Source organism: Pteropus alecto, unplaced genomic scaffold (genome assembly GCF_000325575.1).
Source record: "Pteropus alecto unplaced genomic scaffold, ASM32557v1 scaffold226, whole genome shotgun sequence".
NCBI lineage: Eukaryota > Metazoa > Chordata > Mammalia > Chiroptera > Pteropodidae > Pteropus > Pteropus alecto.
The window spans coordinates 3,756,600-3,781,830 of NW_006440132.1; positions in this window are offsets into that span (position 1 = coordinate 3,756,600).

Consider the following 25,231-nt stretch of genomic DNA (forward strand, 5'->3'; position numbering starts at 1 on the left):
TTTCCCTAGAGCCCATTCTATACTGATCAGTGATTCCAGGGTATCAGTAGATTATGGCTTTGATAGTATACACACACACACACAGATTGGTAAGTAAGAAAGAATAAAGTTCAGGACTCTATTGTGCAGTTTAGTTTATGCCTACTGTGGAATTTAAGAGGAAAGGAAGAAAAATTTCATATTACATTCTTTCCACCTGTCAAGTACTATTCTGATGCTGTGATCTCTGTATTAGTCAGGGTTCTCCAGAGAAACAGATCAATAAAAGGATATACACACACACAGATTGGTAAGTAAGAAAGAATAAAGTTCAGGACTCTATTGTGCAGTTTAGTTTATGCCTACTGTGGAATTTAAGAGGAAAGGAAGAAAAATTTCATATTACATTCTTTCCACCTGTCAAGTACTATTCTGATGCTGTGATCTCTGTATTAGTCAGGGTTCTCCAGAGAAACAGATCAATAAAAGATAGGAACAGAGATGGAGATAACAGAGAAGTATAGATAGAGATATAGAGGTATATTTGAGGAGCTTATGGTATAGGAATTGGCTCAAGCAGTTATGAAGTCTAAGAAGTCCATGATCTGCCATCTGCAAACTAGAGAACCAGACAAGCCAGTGGTATATAGTTCAAGTCTAAACTCAAAGGCCTAAGAACAAGGAAAGCCAATGTATAAATCCCAGTCCAAGTCTGAAGGCCTGAGAAGCAGAAGCAAGGACATCCTAGGGCAGGAGAAGATGGCTGTCCTAGCTCGAGCAGAGAGCAAATTTCTCCCTTCTGCCTTTTGTTCCATTTGTGTCCTCAGTGAAATCAATGGTGCCCACCCACATTGCTGAGGTCACCCTTTACTCAATCTACCTATTCAGATCCTAACCTTTTCCCTCACACCCTCACAGACACACCTGGAAATCAGGTTTTACCAGCTATCTGGACTTCCTTAGCCCAGTCAGGTTGACACATAAAAGCAACCATCACAGTGTTCCTTAGATTCATATTCATTTCACAAATGTCAATAATTAGTTGTCAGTAGTTCATAGAGTACTAGCAGACTATCACAATAAAGGATCCTAAAAACTATTTACTCAGGGAATAGATATGTACCCAAGAGTTAGGCTCCAATTATTTTATTATGTCAATTCACTCATGAGAGTATTATTGATGCTCAGAGAGGTCAATTTACCCATGGTTATGAAGACTGTGGCAAACTCTTATGTGTACTGATAGGGAACAATCTCCAAGATTATTGTTCAGCCAGATATAAAATAGTGTGCCTGATATATTACTATTTGTGTTGGGGGAAGAAGTTTATTTACTTCTATTCCTGGATAGGCATCTTTGAAAGAAAATACCAGATATTGGTAACTGAGATGGCATCAAAGGAGGAACCTGAAAGAGATTTAGGTTTCACTGTCTAACCCTTCATACTATTTGAATGTTTTTGTCTGTGTATATGTATTACTTGAAAATAATAACATAAAGCATGCTTAAGTTAATAATTGATTGAAATGAGATTCAAATCCAAGTCTCAATATACCTCAAGAAAGATCTGTGGAAATATTACTGGAAATGTAATGTGGAGCAACTTAGACTGGGCTACAAAAAATTGGGAAGGCATGTGGGCTGAGGGTTCAAGTGCGTAACGTTGCAGAGGTGTGAATGACAGTAGCATGTTCTAGAAAATCTGTCTTGCTAAGACAGTTGTCAAGTGATGGCCATCCGGGTCAGTGAGGCTGGGTGGAAAGAATGGGTCAGACTGAGGAAGCGCCTGCAGCCTGAGTTCCTGCTGTGGACAGGACTCAATCTGTCACCAAGAGAAGGTTATATTTGAGAGCCACTTTTCTAAATGTGAGCATTATTAGCAATTGTGTCAAATTGCCTTTTCCTAAAGGTCTCCCCTCCGCTGCCAGAGCTTTAATGTTAATTGGACAGATTGTCTTTGGATTTGAAACACAAACTGTGATTAATGAAACAACTGTTAACGAGTTTGGCCCGAGGTGGTTTCTCTACTTTGCTTCTCCTGCTGATACAGATTCCAGGAGGCTCCACCATATACATACAGTTTTGACCACTGTGCCTGATTTGGAGAAATTGGCATCCTGGTCTGAGAACAAGGGAAGTTTTGACCTGATGCCATCTTCGATATCTGTCTCTCTACTTCCCTCTTTTCATGACGGGAAAATTGAGTCTCAGAAATGGAGAGTCTTATCTAATGCAGTGATGCAGGAGGTGAGTGGCAGAGCAACGCTATGACCTAGGACCAGGGTTTTATTCTGAAAAGATGTTTAACATTTCTTATTCAGTTTTTTCCAGGTTTTTTTTACTCGCCTTCCTTAGTCATTTTAATTATCAGACTCACCTCTATCTCACCAATTCCTGTTCTCCAACATACCTCACAGCTGTATTATCTTTCCTCTTTTTCAGTGCAGGCCCTTTTTACTCAATGTTGGTAAAAAAAAAATAATAATAATAATAATAAATAATAAATTTAAAAAAAAAATAGTCTGGTGACACAGAAATTAGAGAAGTTCTTGAATACTTTTACGTTGTCACAGAAATGCAGATGTTCAATACACAAATAAAAATACAGTCAAATTCAGTCATTTACCAACTAGCTGCAAATTAAAACAAGTAAAACAAATCATAATTGTGTGATCTTGGGCAGCTTCCTGAAATCTAAAACTAGCGTAATAATATGTTTATCTTATAGGATATTGCAAGAATTAGGTGTGTGATATATGTACAGTATTCAGCACAGAGCCTAGGTGATGGTTTGGGCTCACTAGATGGTAGTCATCTTTCTCACTTACTTTCACCTGTTTGCTGAGCCTAGTTTTGCCCTCCACCACAGATCCATTCTTATATACCTGCCGCAAAATACCAGATAAGATTTGTGCTGGTTCATGATTTTTAGTACTGGCATACTGGCTGTCCGAACCAAGTCACGCCGTTCCCCTTTTGTCTATAATACCTGCAAATGCACAACAACTTTTAACAGCAAATAAATTAAGGAAATAACTAAGCTCGATAGATTAATAAAAGCTTTTTGCTGTACATGATGATGTTGACAAGGCCCAGGGAATGGCAGAATTTCAAAATAGAAGAAGACTAACTGAAGAGCACTCACCTTGGATTGTTATGTTAGTGAAGAATAAATATTGGATTGAAAACTAAAATTTTGGAATCTATTAGTTACCATAGCAGAGCCAACTTCAGTAATAATACCTTACAATAGGTTACTAAATATGTGTATGTATATTTAGATACATTTATTTTCTTTTAAATACATGAATTCTTCATAATATTTTTACTTATAAATTTATTGCTAAACTCATATTAAGTAATATATACAAAGGAGCTCTATGTTGCAGTTTTGCTCAAAAATTAAATATGGCAGTAAGTGCAAAGACACATATTTTCTTCTGTTTTGTTTTGTTTGGGGAATATCATTGTATGCCTTCTGATGACACAGTTCTCCCACAACTTTTCTTTGTTCAAAGTTCCAAGGACTGTTTGTCCCTACAGCTTGTCATAAGGTCATTTGGCTCTCAAATGTATCATTTATTATGAACTCTTTGGCAGTACAGTGTTCTCATTAGCCTACAACATTTAAGATAATGTGACACTCCCCTTCACTGAATCATTTTCACGATGTCAAATTAAATTTTTAATTTATCAATTAAGTCAACAAATTAATTCCTTAGTCCATGAAAATATCTTTTGATTACAACCCATTGCTGAGAGAGAGTAATCTTGTCATTACAAATGTTAAAGTAGTCATGAATACAATGGTATCTAGATATAGAAGAAATATTGTCATTTTGACATTAGGACGTCCAAACTACACACTGTCAAACTTGCTCACCAACACAGTAAGAGTTAAATGCCGTCACTTGGTATCATAATCTGGCATAGATATAATTATGAAAAACAAATACAAATATGGGCTTTGAAATTAGGTGGTAGTCTCGGTTATAATGTCATAATTTAGGAAAATCTAAGGAATGCTAACATTAATTATTTTTAGGTCATTACCTAAATGATACCTAGCATGGGGAGCCAAAGACAAATATATTCTGACTTTGTTTATAGTTGCAAAAAATTAAAAACAAGGTAAACATCCATCAGATTAAGAACAGAACCTCAGGAATTAAGTTAGGTTCAAGTGCTAACCACCACTTCGAGATGTGTGATGTTGGGCAAGCTCCTTAGAATTCTGTGCCTCTGTTTCCTCAAATACAGAATAATGACAATTGTGTGGAGAGTGTCCGTTCATATTTACACTATCCCTGCCCTTCTTACTTCTCTCCTGTATTACTAGGCCTAGATTAGAAACTCCATTTTCTGTACCCCCTTTTCAGTATAGGTTCCACCAATAGAAAGCACTTTTGCAAGATGATAGAGCAGAAAAAAAGAGCCATTCTTCTTTTGACACCAGCCTCAATGGCGGCAGCAGGTTAAAATGGACTCTAAGACTGGCAGTGTGTTGGTAGCAGCAGGCAAGGAGATTTTTCCCTCAGTGGAGGTGACGGCCATAGCAGGCTCTTGTAGTAGCTGTGCAATAGCTGCCTCTTGCAATAGTAGGGGCAGAAGACCTAGTGAGGCGTGTTAGGGCAGTAGTGGCTTCTCACAGTTTTTTATATCTGGTTAATACTGCCCTTTTGATGGTGGCATTGGTTGGGGGTGGAGTTTCTAGTCCTAATTATTGAATAGCTCAAATATGTATGTGTGTGTGTGTGTGTGTGTGTATGTGTGGTGTGTATTCTCTCTTTGCCTGAAATGCCTTCTTGACTCCATATTGCTGATAAAGTAATTGTATCAACCTAAGAGAGTTGCCATGAGGATTCATATAATAGGTATGAATATGGCCAGGAATATAGAAAACATTTATTAAATGTTAGCTTCTGCTGTTGCCATAGTCATTATTCCCTTGAGGATATGTTTCATGACCCTGCTTCTTTATACATCCAGTCATCTGTGGTTATATCTTGAACACTGAAAATGTTATGTTATGGAGATGGTAGATTCTGCTGTATTCCTCAAAGAGTGAAGTGTTTTTGTTTGTTTGCTTTAGCAAATAGAAGATAACATGATTGGGTGTGAAATGCAAACTCTGTCTCTTGGACAGCAGCTCAAGTCTCAGTTTAAGTTCTTTTAGCTCTAGCCACCTCATTCATACTCTACCCCATGCATGAATGATTCAGATTTGGGAAGAGTTTATATATAATTTAGACTCTACACCTCTGTCTTTGCCCTTTTTAAGATCTGACCCTCACATTCCAGCAAATGTGATTGCTCCAAATTCCAACCTCTGTTTTTGAAGCCAAAAAGGCTGTGAGCACTCTATCAGAGTTTAACTGCCATGCATGGTACAGACCAGGGACCACCTTCAATGCTAAGATAAGCTGTGAATAAGAGAACCTCTTTTTTCTTCCACGTGTCAACTCTCCCTCCAGGATATGCCTAATTTTGGTTACTCTCCATTGCATTGCAGGAGTAGTAGTTGTTGTTGTTTTGTTTGTTGTTTATTGTTATCCCTGGAATGGCCTGTCTGATAGAAGTTTACTTGACCATTAGTGGAAGCAGCTGTTGCTACTCAAACTATTACTATTTTATTGGTATATATATACATGCATATTTATCTATTGCTGCATAGCAAACTTAGTGGTTTAAAATAATAACTTTTTTTCCTCATCATTTTGTTGGCTGACCTGGCTTAGCCAGGTGGGTCTTTTGCTTCATGTGGCACTGGATGAGGTCTCTCACTCAGTTGAATTCAGCTGGCAGATGGACTGGGCTAGAAGTTCCAAGAAGACTCTATTCACATATCTGGAACCTTGATGTCCTTCCACATGGCTTCACATGGCCAACTTGAGTTTCCTCTCTAAGTAGTGATCTCAGGGTAGTTGGCCTTCTTACATGGAAGGTGGCTTTACAGAACGTGAAATCAAAAGCTTTCACACTTCTTAAGGCCTAGGGTCAGAAGTCCCAAATGTCACCTATGCTGCATTCTATTAATCAACACAGGTCACGAACCCAGCTTCAAGTGGAGGATAATAGACTCCACCACGATAAGAATGATGGCATGAACACATAGGAAAGCGAGGAATGCATGACAGCCATTTTTGCTAACTGTACACATACACACACAAACACACACACTCACACTCTTACATACATAACATTTGGTGGACTTCTATTTTACCTGTAATATTTTATTTCTTAAGTGTAAGGCGATATAATGAAATTTAAGTATTTGTTAATTCTGAGCAGCTGAGTAGATGATTGTTTGCTATACCATTCTGCTGTTTTGTTTGTTTGATTTGTTTTGTATATTTAAAGCTCTTCCAAATAAGAGGCTCATATGCTTCTTGAAGCCCCGAGGCTGTATGTGTGTGTTGCACAGACTCCTCTTAATTGGCTCAGATCCACATGTCTCTAGAATCCTTCCTATTCTAACAGTTAGACATTGTACCTAGAAGGAATGAAAAAGAGTAAGTGACCTCTGAAAGCCCATGTAAACTCTGTGATTCCATGTTCTTTCTGCTGTGCCTGGTATCATTTCATTCCCAACATGGCTCCTTAATCCTCTCCTAGTCATTCCACTTGAAAGCAGTTTCCTTTATCATGATTTTCATACCCTGAACTCTGTTCATTACTCTACTCCCCATCTCATTACCAGACTGCGCTACTCCAGTTTTGCTCACTTAAAAACGATCTACCATTATAGTTCTATAGAAATTACCTAGCCAATGGGCATCTATCTCCTTCAGCACCCAGCAAGCTGAAGAGAGTGATTAGAGAAATTGCAGGAGCCAGGACACTCTCCACTGGAGTCACACTGGTGATTTTTTTCCTCTGGTCTTACAGAGGAATATCTTCATATGGGCCCCTCTTAAAATGAAAGGCAAAGAGTTCTGAGAAGTTTTGCTGACTTATAAGAGGAAATTCATTTATTAACCAAACTTCCTGACCACTTAATAGAAATAATAATAATCTAATGTAGGAAAATATCCTATAAAATAAGTCTAAGGTATTCACTGAGCCTTATTTGTAAGGCTAGACTTAGAAACAACCTAAGAGTCTCTGAGGGAATAATGACATAAATCACAGTACTTGCACACAAAGGATTAGTACTTAGCCATTTTAAACATTGAGATAATGTCACGGAAAAGTGCTCATAATATTTTAAATTAAGGCCAAAATTTGCAGAACAGTTTTTATAGTTTTATAATATGATCTTATTATAAAGGTGGATTTGATTTGAGTATATGTATTATTATAAATATAAGAAAGATATAATAACTAGTAATAACTTTATTTACTGAATTCTTCCTATATGTCACACACTCTGTAAATAGTGTGCATGTGCCAACTTAGTCATTCCTCTCAACATGGTGTTGGTTTCATTATCACCATTTTACATATGTGGAAATTAAAGCTCAGAAAAGCTAAGAAACTAGTTCATGGTATTCTAGTTAGGAAGTAACCAAGTTTGTATATGCTTCAGTTATTTGCCTAATGGAAGCACTTGCATACTTGACTAATTCACAGTACCAATGAACTTCTTACTTTTTAATTTCTCTCACTATAAAAATTATCTTATTCCCTATCTTTGCCCATATCTTGCTCTCTTCCTATAAATTCTTGTCAGACCTCCTGAAACACTGATGCAAAGTTTTTGTTAGGTCATTCTAACATGTGGTAATGCTTGTCTGGTGATTCTTAAATATGTGTTTTCAATAACCTAAAAACACACATGATTCAAAATATAAAAGGATATATTACCCCATGACCCAGTGACCCAAGTCTCTACTCCAAATGTGACCAATATTCTGTTTCCTGTGTATGCCTTCCAGTTGAATTTTATTTATATACAAGCAAATAGATATTTCTCTTCATGTTTTTACACAAATAATAGCAGACAATTTATACTATCTCTAACTTCCTGTTTACCAATATAACTTATAGATAATGTCATACCTGAATGTGAGAAGATTCCTCATTTTTTATGGCTTCATAGTATTCCATTATATGCCAGTCGTCTATGTATTTAACAAGTCACCTATTTATAAGTGTAGAGGTTTTTTGCAATTATTTGCTTTTGTAAATGATGTTGCAATTTTTTTCCATTATTTTGCATAGACTTAAGTATCTATATAGAATGTATTACTAGAGGTAGAATTATTCTTAACAAATAAGTGCATTTATAATTTAAATGCATACTTTTGAATTATATGTAGAGTTCTTCTAAATTAGAATCCTACCAGCAATGTATAAAGTTGCCAATTTCCTCACATCCTCATCAATAAAATGTATAGTCAAACATTTAGATCTTGGATAATCTAAAAAAGTGAAACTTATTATCTTGGTACAGTTTTAATTAGTCTTTCCACAGATTCAAAAACTAAGCAAACCCCAAAAATGATAAACCCAAAATAATCCACAAAAATAAATATTATAGTCAAACTTCTAAAAAATTTGTTTTCTAGAAAAAAAAAGACAAATTCTTAAGTCAGTGAGAGAGCAAAAAATAATAAAATTAAAAACAAAAACAATTACAAAAGATCAATGAAACAAAAAGTTGATTCTTAACAAAGATCAATAAAATTGATAAACCTCTAGCAAGACTGACAAAGAAAACAAAGGCACAAGTTACCAATTTCATGAATGAAACAGGGGTTATCACTGCAGATCCTGAAAGACATCCAAAGGATAATAAGAGAATACTATCAACAACCACACATATAAATTTGACAACTGTAGATTGAATGGATGAGGTCTTTGAAAAGCACAAATTGCCATGTTTCACTTGATATGAAATAGATAATTAGTCTTAAAATTATTAAATAATATGAATGCATAATTTAAAACTCCACAAAATGAATCTTCAGACTCAGAAGCTTTCAGTGGAGAATTCTTCCAAAGGTTCTAGAGTGTCTCCCAGAAAACGAAAGAGAGGAGAATACTTTCCAATTCATTTTATGATACTATCATTACACTGATTCCAAACCCAGACAGTATATATTTAAAAAAGGAAGCTACAGGCAAATTTCCCTCATGGATACAAATGTGAAAATATTTAACATTACTGAATAGAATTAAGCAATATATAAAAATAATTATACACTATGACCAAGTGAGGTTTACCCCAGAGACACAAGGCTAGTTCAATATTCAAAATCAACTACAGTAATTCACCTTATTTGCACATTAATGAAGAAAAATCACACAATCATATTAACTGCCATAGAAAATCATTTTACAAAATGTCATGCCCATTCTATCAGAAAACTAGGAGTAGAAAAACCCATTTGATAAAAAGCATATCCAAAATATAAAACAAAACAAAACAGAAGCTATAGCTAACATTTTAAATTATGTTAAAAGACAACGTTTTCTGCCTAAGATCAGAAGGCAAGGATGTCCACTCCTTATTCAACATAGTACTAAAAGTTCTAGGCAAGAAAATAAAATAAAATACATTGGAAAGGAAGAAATAAAACTGTTCCTATTGGCAGATGACATGATTATGTAGAAAATCCAAGGAATCTACACAAAATTCTAGAACTAATAAATAAATGTCCAGCAAGTTCACATGATAAAAGACAAACATACGAAAAATTTAATCATATGCTATTATATTAGTAATAAATACAAGGACATCAAAACTATAAATGTAATACCATTCAGAATCACTAAAAATAATATAACTAGGAGTAAATCTAAGAAAACATGTACAGGACTTGTATACTATAAACTATAAACACTAATGAAAGAAATTAAAAAAAAGATTTAACTAAGTTACCATGTTCATGAATTGAGAGACTCATCATACTAAAGATGTTAATTTTCTTTAAATTGATATACAGATATAATAGAATTCCTGTCAAAAACTCAGCAAGATTTTTGTACATGTAGACAACATTATTCTGAAATTTATATAAAAGGGCAAAGGAACCACAATAGTTAACAATAATTTTGATAAAAGAAGAATAATTTGAAAGGAATCAGTCAACATTTATTACGTAAGCCAACATGTATTATGTAACCACAATAACCACGAATGTCTAATATTAGTGGAGAAATACACATATTACTCGATGAAACTGAAAAACATAACAGAAAAAATCCACACAAATATGGCCAACTGCTTTTAGATACAGATGTAAAAACAATTCAATGGAGGATGGATAGCCTTTTCAATAAATGGTGCTGTGGAAATTGGGCATCAGTAGGCAAAAAACAGACACACACAAACCACAAAAAACCACACCAGGAATTTTGACTAAAACCACACATCTTATAAAAAATGAAATAAAAAATAGATCACAGATTTAAACATAAAACATAAAACAATAAAAATTTTAGAAAATGTATAGGAGAATGTCATTGAGATCTGAGTCTAAGTGAAGAGTTCTTATACAAATGTGTAGGCATCTAATAAAAAAGAGCCTTAAAATTCATGGAACATCTAGGGCTGAGTGAAGAATTGTTCAACTTGATATCAAAAATATCTATAAAAGAAAGGAATCATAAATTTATCAATTGGACTTCATCAACACTTAAATTATTTTTTTTCTGTGATAGGTCCTGTTAAAGGGATGAAAAGACAAGCTACAGACTGAATGGAAGTATTTGCAAGCCACATATTCAACAAAGGACTAGTTTCTAGAATGTATAAATAACTCACATAACTCAACCAGAAAAAAATTAGAAAATAGGCCTAAGACATGAACAAATATTTTACCAAAGACACTATGCATATGACAAATAAGAACATGAAAAAAATTTATATCATTAGTTATTAGAGAATTATAAATTAAAATCACAATGCAGTATCTCTACACACCTACCAAAATAACTGAGTAAAAAATAGTGACATTAAAAGCTAGTAAGGATGTAAAGAAACAGTCATTCATATGTTTCTGGTACACTTACTCTGAAAAATATTTTGACAGTTTCTTTAAAAACTAAACACATAGCTATCAAAAGACCCAACAATTCCACTGCTGGGCATTTATCCCAGAGAAATGAAAACTTATGATCACACAAAAGATCCGTACACAAAAGTTCATAGCAGCTTTATTCCTAATAGCCCCAAACTATAAACAGCCCAGATGTCCATTAATGAATGAACGGTTAAACAATTGTGGTATATTCGTACCAAACAATACAACTCAGCAATAAAAAGAATAAACTATTGATATAAATTTTTATGTAAGTATGCTGAGTGAAAAAATCTATCCGTAAAGGTTTCATACTGTATAACTCCATTTATATAATTTTCTTGAAGTAATAAAATTATAGAAATAGAGAACAGGGTAGTGGTGGCCAGTGGTTAGGGACGGAAGGAGGGTAAATGAAAGTGAATGTTTCTCTAACAGGGCAACATGTGAGACCCCTGTGTTGTTGGAAATGTTCTGTGTCTTGACAGTGTCAATGTAGATACCCCGTTTGTGATGCTGTAATATCATTTTATAATACGTTATTATTACAGAAATTTGGATAAAGTATACATGGGATCTTTCAGTATTATTTCTGACAACTGTATGTGAATCTACAATTACTTCAAAATAATAAGTTAATTAAACATATTGAATTTTTCTATCCAAGAACATGGTCTGTCTTTCTTGAAGACTTGAACCAGTTTTCCTTTATAGAAATCTTGGTCATTTCTTATTTGTGTCTATTTTAAATTGAGACTTTTCTTCCATTTTATTTTCTAACTGTGTGTTATTCATGTTTATAAATGTTATTGATTTCAATATATTAATATTGTTCTCTTCTACTTTGTTGAATTCATTGATTATTTGTATTTTTATTTTCTTCTCTTAGGTTCTTCACGTATAGAATAATATCTATGATAGTAATAATTTTATATATTAATTCCCAATATTTGTGTCTTTGATTCTTTCTCTTGTCCCATGGCACTGTCTAGCACCTTCTGCAAAAAAAGGTTAATATTTATGCATTTTGTTGTCCTTGTTTTTGTTAATGGTGGGTTCTTTGTGTCTAACTTTAATGAAAGTGCTTTTAGTGTTCAGTGTTTCTCTCCATTAAGCAGAATATTTATCATATTCAGGAAATATCCACCCCTGAAAAATATTGTTGCATAGCATCACATATTCTGTCTTTTAAAAGCTTCTAATGAAGCATTGTTTAATAGTTTAACAATAGTTTAAGCATTGTTCAATAATGCAAGCCATAAATGCAAGCCACATTTATAATTTTAATTTTTCTAATAGTCACATTTTAAATAGTAACAATAAACAAGTAAAATTAATTTTAATAATAGCTTTATTTAACTCAATATATCAAAGATATTATTTTAACATGTATTCAACACAATTATTAACAAGGTATTTTATATATTTTTGTCTAGTACTGAGTCTTTGAAATCCAGTATATATTTTAGTATCAGCACTTTTCAATTAGTATTTGCCAAATTCAAATCCTCAATAGTTGCACGACTCTAGCAGCTACCTAACTGGACAACACAGCTCTTATAGTGTTTCATCATCTTCAGGATAAGGTCTAAACACCGTACTTCTGCACAGTTGGGATTCATAAAATATCCCTTGCTGGAAAATCTACTTCATTACCTCTTTTCTGGACCGCTGAAGACCTCTCCCCTCTGCTTAGAACATTCTTCCACCTCCTCTTCACCTGATTAGCTCCATTCAGAGCCAACTTTACTGAATCCCAGGAAGCCTTCCTTGACACAAGTCTGGGTTGGGTTCCAGTTCCCTGCATTTCCATCACAACCTATTCCCATTGTTTGTTCACTAGACTGTATTCTTGAGATCAGGGACTCTTTCTTACTTGCCACATGCATAACACAGAGCACAGTGTACAGAGCATATTTGTGGCATAATGAAGAGGTGTTATTCCATGAGATACAAGCCTTTATGCAGAACAGAGGAAAATAATGTTTTATGTATTTTATGAATAAAGAAAGAAAATATTGAACACATTGAAAACATTGAACAAAGTAGAAAAGTAGACTGAGAATGGAGTCTTAGAAATGGATGGATTACCAGAAAAGAGAATAACATGTTAGGCCTACATTAAAACATATAAATCATGACATCTCATTATCTAGGTTGTTATGTTTGAGGAGGAAGGGGCAGAATGTATACGTGTATGTCCACATCTTATTGAAGAAGGAAGATGTAAATTCCAGGGATCAGATGATAAGATGTCTATGTCTGGCTTTCTCCTTTAATACCCTGGGCTATTTTAAGTTTAAATTCTTTTTTGTTCCCTTAGTTGAGGCAATGGCATGAATAAAGTGTCATCTACGAATCACTACACTGAGGCTTTAGAGTAATTTGTGCTCATTGGAGTGACCTTTTATTAAGGGAGATCACTGCACAGAGAAACCTGGAAATGGTGTCACTGAGGTTTTCCAATGCTAAATGCCTCTCTTCCTTTCTGGACTTATATTTTATATTTCTCACTTTCTAAGACATGTCTCATAGCTTCTGGCCCATCTTATCACCCTCTAATGGAAGAAAGATGCATTAGCTTTCAAAAACTGACAGCCAGCCTTACCCTTATAGTATGTATCTTTGGAAAATTACTGAATAATAACAACAATAACAATAATAATGGATACTATGTACCACACACACTCACTGCGTGTCAAGGAATCAAGCACTTTGTCTACATCATCTCATTTAAATGTCATAGATTTTACAAATAAGTAATGGGCCCAAGGTCACATAGCTCATAATTAACTCAGCTGGGACTTGTTCCCAATATGTCTAATTTCAAAGCCCACACTTTTATACATTATATTTTATTACTTGATATTCATCAAATCATACAGAATTCTATTACTGAAAAACTCAGCCATCAATCTTTGCTTTTGGCCAACACCAGGACATTCAGATTTTATTCCAATTTACTCCTCTTCAGGGGGAACTTCATCCCCATCACATTTGGCATTTTGATTAGACTAAGGAGGGATGCTCCAGTGTGTCTGCTACTTTCCTTCCCATGAGAAGTTGGGCAAAATGATTGACTCAGACTCTGTCACATATGTAGACTACAGCAGCTCACAGTCAGATGCCTTCTGTGTAAGGGTCAATTAAGATGTGTGCTTGACTATAAACTGAGGAATAAAGGACAGATGGAGGAATTTGGTCACAGTGACTGAAGGTACTATGACAGTTTCTGTGATTACATCACCAGCCACTTGGCTTTCAATGAAGATTGTATCTTGATAACTCTTGAAGAGAAGCAAAAGCATTTGTCTTTGTGATATGATACCATCTTTAAAGGTTAACTCATGTATGGTAAAAATAGTGTCAGATACTAAATCAGAGGCACTAAGCTTTGGCTATATGTTAGATTCCCAGGTTATACACCCCAGAGACCAATTTCATCAGAATTGCTGGGGGAGAGATCCAGGCATCAGTATTGATTATAGTCCTACTCCAAGAATCTCATGTTCAGTCAATAAGAGAACCCCTGCTCAAAACAAATGTTTCTCTTACCTTATCTTAGTTACCAAATATAAAGTAACAGTACACTTCTACTAATTTTTTCTGTCTATAGAATTAGATTCTATAATTCTATGTCTAAATTATTTGCATTGCAGGAAAAAATGTCTACATCAATATTTTGAAATATTTGATAATTTTTCTATGAGTACATATGCCATAAATATATATGTATAGATAGATGATTTATAGATAGATAGATGTTATATATAGTGTACTTTGTATATTCTAGACAAGTTATATTACCAATTTTTGTCTATAGTGTAAATAAATGAATAATTACACACACATATGTGAGAAAGCTTGTTAATTCTATTTACTATTTTTTGTCTGATACAGATATTGAAATCTCTATCAGTTTCTGATACAGATATTGAAATCTCTCACTAATGACAGGATGTTTGCCAACTTTGCAAAATGATATCAAATTTTCTTTCATATTTTGAGAATATGTTGTTAAATACATAAATATTTTAAAAATTATGTTTGCTCAGTAATTTTTAAAATTTTACTATTAATATATTTCTTTATCTCTGTTTTTGCCTTAGATTTCATTTTGCTGGTATATTGCCCCTCATTATGTTTCATTGTGTTAGTACTTCATAATATATCATTTACTTTATTTTTCAAAAATATCGCGTGATTTAGTTTGGTTCTCTTTTAAGAAACAATTAACTTTATTTTTAAAAATCCATTCTGATAATATATCTTATAATGGCAAATATTATTCATTTATACTAATATTGATCACTAATTATCCCCTTTTGTAGATGACAGATATATTTAGTGATCATACCTTCTTTTTTTCCTTTTTTTTTTTGATTCTGCTAAGATTGATATATTTTTGTATTTGTTTTTTCCTCTATTTTAGGAATGTATTTTTTTCACATGCTTAAGCAACGATAAATTTCTAAGCATGAGTAAAAGCTTTTAGAATTTTTAAAATATTTTTCTTAACAATGCAGATATCTTAGAACACATTACTTACCCCTGAACTCCACCCCTACACGGTAATTATTCTTTAGAGTTGTTTTACATTTTTCACACAAACATAATTATTAATTTTCCATTTAAAGTTAATTAAATATACTGGTATTTTATCAATTTCTGAGCTCACAGAAAAGGTTCTATGTATACTTTTTTTAACTTTTAACCATTGTTTCTTATATCCCACATCTTCATTTTGGGTTAACGTTTGTTTGTTTGTTTGTTTTTAAATTTATTTATTTAAATTAGTTTCAAGTATACAATACATTGGTTAGACATCTATATAGTTCAGAAAACGATCCAATTGCTCCCTCCATCCCCTGCCCCTCTACCTAGCCAACATATTAATGCTAACTGCAAGCATTTATTTTTTATATAAAATGCTTCTGCATTTTTTCTTTCAGAAAGAGACTGAATGTTAACCTCTCTTAATATTTGCATTCTAAAAAATGCTTTATCTTGCCTTCAAACTTGACTATAAATTTAGCTGGATGTCAAATTCCAAGTTGACACATGCCTTTCCTCAAAATAGTGAGATATTACCCTTTGATCTTTGAGCATCGTAATTGCCAAGGAGAGGAAAATATCTCTTGTTAATCTAAATTATATTAGTCTGTGGCCACTTTGTCTTCTGTCTCTGGTAGTTTTGTAGAATGTATTTTTGCCTTAGTTCTTCTATTGTTTCATTCAATAAATAGGTATTTATTTAGTATAATTAATTTTTCCTATGGATCTTTTGACCTGTGAACTTGTGTTTCCTCAGTTTGTAAAAGGTCAGTAATTACCTCTTTAAATATTTCTCCTTGCTTTTCCTTCATTAAGTCTTCTGGAACTCTTATGAGACCTAAGTTGGAACTTCTCAAGCTATTCTTGAGAGCTTTTGATTTTCTTCCTTAGTAGAGTTTCTGTGGAGAATTCTGGACAAAGTTCTTATTATTCTATTCCAAATCATTGCAGGTTTTTTGTTGTTTATTAACTTTACTTTGTTCCATTCTTTATGTTTTCTATTTAAATGTATTCATTTTCAAAATTTCTAGTTGGTTCATTTGTATGTCCACATTCTCTAGTTTAATTTTGTTTGCTTGTTTCCTAATTTCTAATGTAATTCAAGTATTTTTTTTTCTTTGTGATCCACCTACACATTCTTGTTATGAATCTTTGTCAAACACTATTTTTTTTTGTAGAATTTAATTCACAGTGAATTCATGTTTTGATTATTGTTTATTTGGGGGGGGGCTAATGGGACTAATTTTCTTAGTATTAACTTTCCTTATAAGAGAAAGTGTGTGTGTGTGTGTGTGTGTGTGTATTTTGATGTTTTTATCCCTATGTCTCTTTCATCCCTACCTGTATCATCTACACATTTATATGCAAATATTCTTTGACTGTTATGCACCTGTTTCTATTCCAGAGCCGAGATATCTACTATACAAAATACACAAAAATGGAGCTTATTTTCCATAGAGAAAAAACAGACAGTAAACATAACACATGTAAAAATCATGTAGCATGTTAATGACCTTGTTACTACCCTCACCTGTTGCCCCAGGGCTTCTGGCGAGGGGGTTCCTGCTCTGCAGTGATATAGAGCAGCATTATTCAAAGTAAAGTCCACAGACTGGCACTGATTCACAAACTGCTCACAACCTGTCCATGATGTGATAAGTATAGAAATTTAGAGAAAGGCTCTGGAAACTTTCATATCAATTTGACAAAGCGATTTTATTTCCATCAGATCTAACACCACAAAATTTGACCTTGCATGTTCTATGTCTACTTTTTATTTCATTTTTAAATTTGCTTTAATTGTATTTTACTAAAAGAAAAAAAAAACTCTCTGTGAGCAAACAGGAGAGGAGAAAAACAACTGTGTTCTTTCAAAACAGAGATTCTTAGATGCATCGATATAGAAGTATTTTTGGATGTGGGAACTAAGGCAGTAGGGACCTTGTTAACTTCTTGATTGAAAGGCTAAGGGGTATGCCGGTGTCCTCCCACCTCCCTAAGTGTGCAGCACTGTAGAAATCATAACCTGTAGTGGCAGTTGGAAGCTTGTGTTTTTCAGCTTCCCTTTGTAGAGGGAGCTCCTAAGCCCCAACTTTAAGCAGTCAATCTGCCATAGGGCATTTGAGTTCCCATTATCAGGTGGGCATAGAAAGGATTCTCAAAATATATCTAACTCTACCATTTGACAGCAATACAAATTATTTTTATTCTGTGACTTCTGCTTGGTTCAAACAGACCCCTGGAAGAAACAGTGAAAGGAGTACTAGACTGGCTGTCCAAATCCCTAATTTCAAAAGTTGGCTTGGCTGATGATCCCGGAAAGTTACTAATCTCTTTCACAATTTGTCCTTATAATTGAGATAAGTAGGGGAGGATTATTGTTATTACTTTTTCTACCTCGCATATAACAAATTTCAGTCTTTCATAGGCAGTAGTTAATTTTGGAATGTTACTTAATTTTTGTTCCCTTAATAAAAAAAGAAAACTCCACAATTTCATAATCTTATTTCTTCCACTTCTATATACTTCTTTCATTTGTTTCTTTTATTTTTATCTTTTTCTTCTAAAAATACATAACTTTTTGTGTAAACTTTTTGCCATTTGCTTTTGGTATCCTGGGATATATATAAATTAAAATTATTGTGTGACATTGGTTTGTAAAATCAAATAAATTTCAAGTGTACAATTCAACAGCACGTTATATATTGCATTGTGTGTTCACCACCCAAAGTTAAATTTCCTTCCGTCACCAAATATTTGGCCCCTTTTACCCCTACGTACCTCCCCCCTCCCCCTATTTCCTCTGGGATATATGTTTTTAAAGGCTGATTTTCATTTTGTTAGGTGGCTTGGCGCACTGGCAATGATTTTTTCCAGAAGATATACGTATTAATTTTATCTCTTTTTTTCAAAAAAACTCAGGATACAAAGAATTTAAAAATACAGTACTCCTTTAACACAACAAACAGTACAAACAGAGGAAGCAGGACTGGAGAAATGAAAGGAGATGGCATTTTCTCTCTCCATAGCTCTTTATTCTGTCTTTAATATGGTAGCTATTTAATTCAGTGGAGAGTTTTAAAATACAATATATCTGGAGAATGCATAGAAATTCAAGTTAAGCAATATTATTTATGTCTTTTTAAACAGAATAGTAGCTAGCATGTACCTTAGATTCAAATGTTGACTTATATAGAATAAATTTAGTAAACTCATAGCTTTACTTTCTTTTTAAAAAATCTTTTTTCTACATTTTTTAAGGAAACTTTTGGAACAGCATACCAATGATAGAACTTAATAAAATCTTACCTTCAGCCAAGCCTCATGTATATAAAATCAGAAACTATAGTGCCAGGCTTTCTAATAGTACCATCCATTTTATTAGCATTTTTCCAATTTATCTTATGTTACTCTCAGCATAGTATTTTAAATATTTAAGCACTACTGTTGACATAAAAATAATACTGACAAATCAAGTTAACATTTCTGTTGAGGATTACCGACCCTGTGTAGCTCAGAACAAATTCAACACCTGCACCAAACACTATACTCAGGCCAGATCACGTTCAGTCCACAATACAACAATGAATTTTTAGCTTTACTTTACTCAAAACATAAAACAACTTTCATCAGTTAATTGTTTGACTTTCCTAATACATTTCTGTTTTATCTAGATTATGTCTCTAGCAAAAGTAAAGGAACTTGTGTAAGCTGTCAGCGTCTGAGGTGCACATACTCGCCCACTGTGGGTTATTGTATCTTAGATCAGAATAAAAGAGAATCTCTTCTGTTTCTCTGCAGTCTCACCTGAGGCGGATCTCTCCTTTGTGGTGCCTCAGATTGTGCGCATGTTTCACCATGTGACTAGCTTTAACCTTATTTAATGGGCTACAAAATCTTGCTCAAAAGGAAAATAATTTAGAGAATTTTATCTTGTGGAAGAATCTCAGACCCATCAACTGAAAAATACCAAGTGAAATGAGGAAGACTAGCAAAAGGTGAAATTCCACTCATATATATTGATATATTTCTGTAACCTATTTCCCAGTTAACTAGAAAATGGCCATTTTGAGGTTTATTTGATATCATATCAGTCTTCATATCAACTTTTGCTCCACATTTATTCATTGCTGTAAATATATTTAGAGGGAAAGGTTTTTTGTTTTTTGTTTTTTGTTTTTTTGCTACTTCCAGATTACATTCATTTTCCCCAGTTTTATTGAGAAATAATTGACATTTAGTACTATAAAAATTTGAGGCATATAGCATGTATGATGGCTCTATTTACATATATTATAAAATGATTACCACAATAGGCTCAGCTAACAATCATATTCTTATGTATACACACACAAAAAAAGAACAAGACATAAGGAAAAAAAATATCCCTGGTAATGAGAACTCTTAGGATATATTCTCTTAGCAACTTTCTGATGCATCATACAGCAGTGTTAGCTATAGTCATCATGTTGTATATTCCATTCCTAGTACTTATTTATCTGGTAACTGGAAGTTTGGAAATGTGACCACCTTCCTCCAATTCCTCCTTTTTCCTCCAGTTCCTCCTCCCCTACCTTCCACCTCTGGTAACCACAAGTCTGATCTCTTTCTCTCTCTCTAGTCCACATATAAGTGAGATCATACAGTTATTCGTCTTTCTCTGTATGACTTATTTCACTATGTATAATGTCTTCAAGATCCATCTATGTCACTCATGTAGGATTTCCTTGTTTCTTTGTTTTGTTTTTTTTTTTAAGGCTAAATAATATTTCGTTATATCCAAAGTGAGATCATACAGTTATTTGTCTTTCTCTGTATGATTTATTTCACTAAGTATAATGTCTTCAAGATCCATCTGTGTCACTCATGTAGGATTTCCTTGTTTTTTTGTTTTGTTTTGTTTTTTTTAAGGCTAAATAATATTTCGTTATATCCAATATATAGACTTCTTTATCCATTTATTCTTCAATAGACACAGATTGTTTCCATGACTTGGCTATCATAAGTAATGGTGTTATGAGCATGGGAGTACAGATATTTTTTCAAGTTATGGTTTTTGTTTCCTTGGATATATTTCCAGAAGTAGAATTGCTAGGCTACATGGTAGTAAGTACTATTTTTGGTTTTTTGAGGATTCTCCACAGTTTTCCACAGTGGCTATACCAATTTATGATTTTACCAACAGTGCACAAAGATCCCCTGTCCTCCATATCTGTGCCAGCATTTGTTATCCTAGTCTCTTTGATGATGTCTATCCTAAGAGGCATAAGGTGATATCTCATTGTGACTTTAATTTGCATTCCCTTAATAAATTGTGATGTTGAGCATCTCTTCATGTACCTGTTGATTTTTCATGTATCTTCTCTAAAGAAATATATGTTTAGGTCTTTTGCCCATTTGTTAATTGGGTTATTTGGGTTTCTTTTTTTTGTTTGTTATTTTTGATTTTTTTTTTTTTGCTCTTGAGTTGTATGATTGCATGAATTCTTTGTGTATTTTGGATATTAACCTCTTATCAGATATATAGCTTGCAAATATTTTTTTCCCATTCTGAAGACTTTTTTTCACTTTGTCAAGGATTCTTTTGATGTGCAGAAGCTTTTAAGTTTTTTTTAATTTAGTATATTAAAAATAATTTTTAAAATTAGTTTCAAGTATACAGTACATTGGTTAGACGTTTGTATAGTTTATAAAAGAATCCCCCTAATTGTTCTTTCTCTCCTCTGGCTTTCCACCTAGCCATTGCATTGATGCTAATTGCATTCTCTGTGCCATGCTCCCAATCTCCATGACCATCTATCAACTACTAATATGTACTTCTTTAACCCTTCACCCATTTGTTTATTTTTTATTTCTTTGCTTATGTTTTAGGTGTAATATCCAAAAAATCATTGTCAAGACCTGTGTCAAGGAAATGCACTCCTATGTTTTCTTTTAGGAGTTTCATGGTTTCAGGACTTATATTTAAGTCTTTAATCCATTTGAGTTAGTTTTGTGAGTGATATAAGATAGAAGTCCAGTTTCATTCTTTTCCATGTGAATAGTCAACTATCCCTGCACCATTTATTGAAAAGACTCTTCTCCATTCAGTATCCTTGGCTCCCTTGTCAACCATTAATTGGCCATATATGCTTAGATTTCTTTCTGGGTTCTTGATTCTGTTCTATTGGTCTAATTGTCTGTTTTTATGCCAGTACCATGCCATTTTGATAACTATAGCTTTATAGAATAGCTTCAAATCAAGAAGTATGATGTTTCCCGCTTTATTTTCCTTTCTCAAGATCTCTTTGGCTATTTGTGGTTCCATACAAATTTTATGAGTATTGTTTTCACTTCTGTAAAAAATTCCCTTAGAATTTTGATAAGGATTGTACTGAAAGTATAGATAGCTTTTTGTAGCATTGATATTTTAATAGTATTAATTTTTTTAATCCATGAACACAAAATATCTTTCCATTTGTGTCTTCTTCAATTTCTTTTATCAGTGTCTTATAAGTTTTCAGAGTAGAGATCTTTTACTTCCTTAAATTTATTCCTGAGTGTTTTATTGTTTTTGATTCTATTGTAAATAAGATCGATTTCCGTATTTCTTTTTTAGAAAATTTGTTGTTAGTGAAGGGGGATTCTTTCTGTAAAGAAGGAAAACATTCGGTAAAGTGCAGTGACTTCCCCAAGTTCACCAAATCATGAAAACCTATGTCAGTCTCAAAGTCCATATGTGCTACGTTATACCAAAGTTGAACAGAGTCTTCTCCTTGGAAATATAAAAGGTGGTAAAACTTAAACACTTGCAAAACAGCATTCTTTTCATGGCAAGAATTTGTCATCTTGTCCCTGGAAAGTACTCACTGATCCCTGCCTGTAGCTGCTGTAGCATTGCTTGCAGATGCTGGGGTGAAACAGCTAATATACCACTAAACCATTTCCCTTTGTTAGAGTTTAGAAGCTATAACTGACAGGCACTAGACAAGGTAGGGGAGAGCACATAGCCTTGACAACTGACAATATGCATTTACCCAGGTATGGCACGGAAGTTGCTGGGAAAAGGATTTGATTCACATTGAGGCTGATATATGCAATCTCGATTTGTTCATTGTTTTCCCTCTCCCCTTCACATCTCTCTCCTTTACTGCCTGTTGTATTATGTACATTCTGACTCCAACATCTAGCTACATTCTCTCTTTTGAATACAAGACAAATTCTATTTCAAAAAAATTACAATACCAAAGATGAATTCTGTAGAACAAAGCTATGTCTGTACTTTGGTATTTGGCTCCTAGAAACAATGCTTTCTTTATCTAGTTACAACAAAATTTGAGCTCTTGTACAAACAATTTCTTTGAACATTATCCATATAATATTCATTCTCGAAGCAATATTTTCTCATGTGTTCTTCTCTCATGGAAGATTAAAATGCACATTCAAATGTTATTTTGTTTGATCTTTACAATAGTGGTTTATTATTAAAATATCAAAATTCCTTCTGTTTTACAGATTAGGAAATTGAGGTTCAAAGAAGTAAATCAATCAAGACTCCATAACCCTTAAGTTATAGAAACCAGGGAATCTTGACTTCTAAATATGCTCTCCCTGTGTAATATTCTTTTTGAGCAGATAGCTCAATGAGAAACATTTTTTCCTGGAAACTGAGGGTAGTAGTTTTATGTCCTGCTATCAAGGAACAAGTGAGTGAGTTGCTAAGTATTTACTAGGATGAATTATGACTTTAATATTCTTTATTCCATTTCCATCCCAAATATCCCAACTGCCAAAACAAAATTTGAGATGAAAACGTTGACATTATAAGCAGAAAATTATGTAGGCATGGTACCTTTTTTCCCATTCTGGTTCGAAATATTGGAATTTCAGTGTAGACAGAAGATCATCCCAGCTCAATGTCCAGGTTTAGGATTGCAATGTTTTTATAAGGCCAGTGAAGGTAGAATAATGGAAACAGATAGTTATAGAGTTAGACAGAAGCAGTCCTGCCATTTAGTAGACACGGGACAAGTTGCTTAAATGCTCTGAACCGCAGCTTTCTGATCTATACAAAGAGACTGGTCATAATAACATATATACCAGGCTGTGCAGATTGAACAAAATATGTCCAAGCAAACTCTGACTAAACTGTAATGAGTTATATAAATCTTAGCTTTTATTTTGTCCATTTTGCGCTCTTCCAAATAGCATACATTCTATTCTACAGGATGGATGAACTTGTAGAGATCCCAAACTGTGGACACATGTGGCAATAGCAATTGCAATTAAACATAGTGTGACCTTAGCAAAACTATTTAACCTTTCTATTGTTGTTGTGCTCCTGACAGAACAACAAAACCACATTTTCCTTGCTCCAACCTTGATATGAGAAAGGTCGTGTATAATTAGAACTATATAATCACACTTTTTTGATCCTGGGTCGTGTGTGTGTGTGTGTGTGTGTGTGTGTGTGTGTGTGCGCGCGCGCTCTCCTTTTACAAATGAAAAGTAAATTCCTTGAAGTCAAGAACCATATTTCTTATAGTCTATAACTTTTACAGCACTGAGGAATGAAAAATACAGTTACTATCAGGACAGGAAGAGACTTTAGCCTCATTTAGTCTCAGTTCCTTCATTTTATAGGTGAAAAAATAGGAGCCCATTAGTCGATTTGCCTAAGATCACGCAGCAGATATTGAATTTAAATCAGATTTTATTTCAGCTCTTGGTTCATTCCATTATATCTTACAATAGGTATTTGATATATAATTTTTAAATGACTAAGAAATAACTAAAAAACATTTAGACTAGCATTTTACAGAATAGAAAGCAAGTTCTATGTTCTATGGTCAAAGAAATTTCAATAAATGCTGTGCTTCAAGAGTTTTATTTCTCCATGCTAATATAATTTAATAATCTCCAAAAGATAGTAGGTTCATTTTTCCAAAGTTCTTTGAACAAAGAACTTTTTTGGAGGACAACAGCTATTAGTCAGTCAGTAAATACTCTATAAATATAAATGGGTAAATGAACAAAAAATAGAGACTAGTGCCCCAGGATCAGCCTAAAACTTGATTTCCTGTCTCATTTAGCCTTTTATAAACTGCCGGCCATAGCCATCAGATATTCCAAATAATGCTCCCATCTGTTAGCTTTTCCACTTAGTTCTTCTCCCAATGATGTCCTTCCCTCAGGTATTTGCAGAGCTGACATCTTTTTACCATTTATGCCTCAACTCCAATGTCACCTCTTCAAAGACCTCTTCTAATCACTTAATGAAAGTAGCACCACTTGTCATTCTCCATCACATGACTGTGTTACCTTCTTCATAGCTGATCTCAGTAGCTGAAATGATCTTGTTTGTTTAAGTGTTACTTGTCTTACTTCCCTGCAAGAACATAGACTGCTTGAGGATAACAATATTGTCTTATTCACTCCTGCTTCCCCAGCCCTCAGAACAATGCCTAATACATATTCATTGATTCATAAATCAGTGGGGAGTCTCTGTGCTCATGATGATCTTTCAAGGTAGGCAGTGTTGCCCTCATTTACAGTAGAAGAATCAGAAACACCAAGGACAAAGTCATTTGTCCAAGACACCACAGTTAGGAAAAGAAAGAGGGTAGTTGACTTCCATTTGGTCAGGGTGGTTTCTCTAGAGTCCATCTGCTGGCAGATTGTTGATTTTATATTAACATGATCATTTTGTTGTTGTTTGGGGGTGTGTGTGGTTGGGTTGTATTGCGAAGGA